We start from the raw sequence: 3,547 nt of genomic DNA, 5'->3' as shown, positions 1-3,547 counted from the left end.
TGACTACCTCAGGGCTGCTAATCCTAATATTGTTCTGAAGTTAGGTGCTTGCAACTGCATAAGTAGTCAAATACAACACTTTTTGTGATTATTGTTTTTATTTCATTCTGGTACTGTGCTAAGGAAATGCAGATCAGCAACCGTTCTATAACTTATAATCTCAGAGTTAGTGGGCAACTTGGTAGTCCAGTGGATAGAGCACCGGGCCTGGGATCAGAAAGACCTGAGTTCAAATCCCGACTCAGACACCAGTTGGTTGACCCTGGGAAGGTCACGTAGCCTTGTTTACCTCAGTTTCCTCATCTCTAAAATGAGCTGGAGAAGGAATTGGCAAACCACTCCAGTATCTTTGCAAGAAAACCCCAAATAGGGTCATGGAGAATTGGACACAACCAAAACAACTGAACAACAATTTGTCTGAGACAAATGAGATGATTTGTCACATAGCCAGGGTGAGTGAGAGTCTACACTTGTACTCCAGTTTTCCTGGTTCTGAAGATAACTCCCCATTCACTATACCATGTTGCCTATGGAAAATATAATTCAGTTATACAGTTAAGCAAAAATTTTGGTTCAAGTGTTATTTCATCTGGGACAAATCATATTTTTAGAAATCCTGGCAAGGATATATAGAGATATTAAGTATGTAACAAAGAATCAAGTGGAAAAGGTTTTGGAGTAATTGGGTAAAGATGATGACTATCAACCACTCATTCTGATGTGGAAGGGAATCTCATCTCCCCATAGTCCATTTGGGAGACTGAGAGCATAGAGTTGGGACCACATATGCTGGCATAAGTTTACAGGCTTTCCTAGCTTACTGAGCATAACAATTGGGGGTGAAATATTTGCCCAATTTTTATCCCTCCTTGGATTTGCCATGCTCTTGTTTTGCTGAATTTTGTTCTGCCTCTAGATTAGGGATTGTGTCTCCACCCTTGGGTTCCCTTTCTTCATTACCTTTGGCTGGCTCATTATAATTTTGGTCTCTAAACCATTGGTATTATAAGATTCTAGGTTTTCTCAGTGGAAAGGGACCAACTCATACCTGAAACACTATTCCTTTCTTCAACTATGCCCTGTCTTTTCTCCTCCAGGATAAATAAACCCTTGAACTAACCCTTGTATGGCTTGGTTTTTAGTCCCACCTCCCGTCTTGGTTATCCTTCTCTGGCTTGTCAATGTCATTCCTAAAATGCCATCTTTGAAATGAACCCAATGTGGAATGATGCTGAACTTTTAATACGGACTAAAATCTTATTAGTTTTCATTGGCTGCCATGTCACACAGCTCAAATCAAACTCAAAGTTCAATGCTACCTTTAGATTTTTTCACATGAACAACTTTTCTAACCTAGCCTCTCTATCCTTTGCAGTTGATTTTTTTGAAACTCAAGGTGGGACATTACATTCATGCTCCTTAAATTTTGTTTTATTAGCTTCTTCCTATCTATCCAACCTGTTAATTCTTTTTCAGTCATTTTTCAGTTGTGTCTAACTCTTTGTGATTTCATTTGAGGTTTTCTTTGCAAAGATATTGGAGTGATTTGTCATTTCTTTCTCTATCTCATTTTACAGATGAGGAAATTGAGGTAAACAGGGTTAAGTGACTTGCCCAGCATCACTCAGGTAATAAATGTCTGAGGCCAGATTTGAATTTAGGAAAATGAGTCATCCTGATTCCAGACCTGGCACTTTCTCCATTGTGCCACCTAGCTGCCCTAACCTGTCAGTATCTCCAAGCTAATATTCATTTTTTTAGTGCTCTCCCAAATTCATGTCATCATACAAAAATAACTCACATTGATGTCATATTTTAAGATTTGTAAAATTTCACAGAAGAGTTAAGTAGTATATTTTTATTCCTATTTTACAGATGAGGAAGCTGGGTTTCAAAGAGGATAATCTTCAAATTTTATAATCATGCTTTATATTACTTTATCTAAATACTTAAATATTCAAATGAACCTGCAATCTGATTGATTTTGAATGTTCCACCCAGTGATGGAGAAATTAATCCATCTGTACCTGCCCATCCTGAGCAACTCTCTGTGTCTCCCAATAAGTTTACCATAATGGGTCTATCCAACATGCTGGAGACCTTCCTCATTTTGTCTTTACACCTTGAGATACTAGTGTTGCTTTTTGGCTGGTCACTTGTCATACCATACCCTCACCCCCTTCCTAGGCCATATATTTCCTTAATGGCATCTTTTACTTCTTTTTTCTTTGAAGTTCCTTAGTCGCTAAATGTCGCATCCTGTTCACACCCACCATATACTTCTCTCTTCTCCTCTGTGTGATATTAATTTTTAGTTCTTCAGAGATGGTTATATTCCCTTTCTTGCTTCCATACAGCAACACCAGTAAAATGTTAGTATTGGAAAGATGGACTTTTGTCTCAGAGAGAAATTTAAAATCACTAAATGAGCTTAATAGTTTTTGAAGACAGTCAGCCTGCTCTCCTCCTCATTTTAAACTTTGGGGCCCATTTATTGTCTACCTGGACTGTGTCTCCCAGATATACATACTGATCTACACGTATATGTACACATACTTTTTATATATACACACAAACACATACATACACACACATACACACATATACTCTATACATTATCCATTCCTATGCATGTCATAATCTGAACAATAGACTTCTTTCATCCACTTGATCTTTCTTGTGTGAATGATCAAGATAAACTATTTGGAATGTTTACAGATATATTCTAGGAATTTCTCTGATGTTCTGGGGTTAAATCTGAACATAATGACATCTGCAAACAAAGCGTCTGCAAGGCCATACATACTGTCTACAAGGTATCCTGCTTTAACTTGAACTCTGAACCAGATCTCCTTTATCACAGTGAGTAATATGCTCTGGTGAGCATGTATCACTTTGTTTTATGCTTTACTTGATGGTAAGGATCAGAGAATTGTTGAAAAGTTATTTCTGCTATTATTTCTTTTAATTAATTTTTAATGATTTTTAAACATAGATGGGAAACATTATTGTTGGAAGGGAGCCTTCAAGGTAGTATTTTGCTCTACCAAATCAAATGTTTTTTCAAAATGAATGAACAGTAACCACAGTGGGATCTTGTGTCATTGATATTTTTTAGTCAGTTATGAAATAGAAAAGATATGATCTGCTGTTGAAAATTTCTTTTTGAAAGCCTGCTTATTCCCTACTAATACTATCATCAGGGATGTCTAATTCCTGTAAAACTGTGCTTGTTAGGCAGTAATTGTCAGCTGTTTTCTCATTTACTTTTTTTTTAAATAAAAGAGCAGGTATCAGAACCAGACAGATGTGGATTCAGGTCCTGCCTCAGATACATATTGGCTATAATCCTGGGCTAGTTGCAACCTCTCTGTATTCTAGGCCAATGTGTCAAACTTATAAAGAAACAGAGTCACTAATCCATATATCAAGATCCCTGTGTGCCACATGTTAACTCAATTTTAAAATATAATGTTATCTTTATTTTATTGTATTTTTACTTATTTTGTTAAATATTTCTCAATTACATTTTCATGTGGAGTATTAA

This window comes from Notamacropus eugenii, chromosome 4 (assembly GCF_028372415.1).
Source record: "Notamacropus eugenii isolate mMacEug1 chromosome 4, mMacEug1.pri_v2, whole genome shotgun sequence".
In the NCBI taxonomy this organism is placed as follows: domain Eukaryota; kingdom Metazoa; phylum Chordata; class Mammalia; order Diprotodontia; family Macropodidae; genus Notamacropus; species Notamacropus eugenii.
This window is presented reverse-complemented; position numbering follows the sequence as displayed.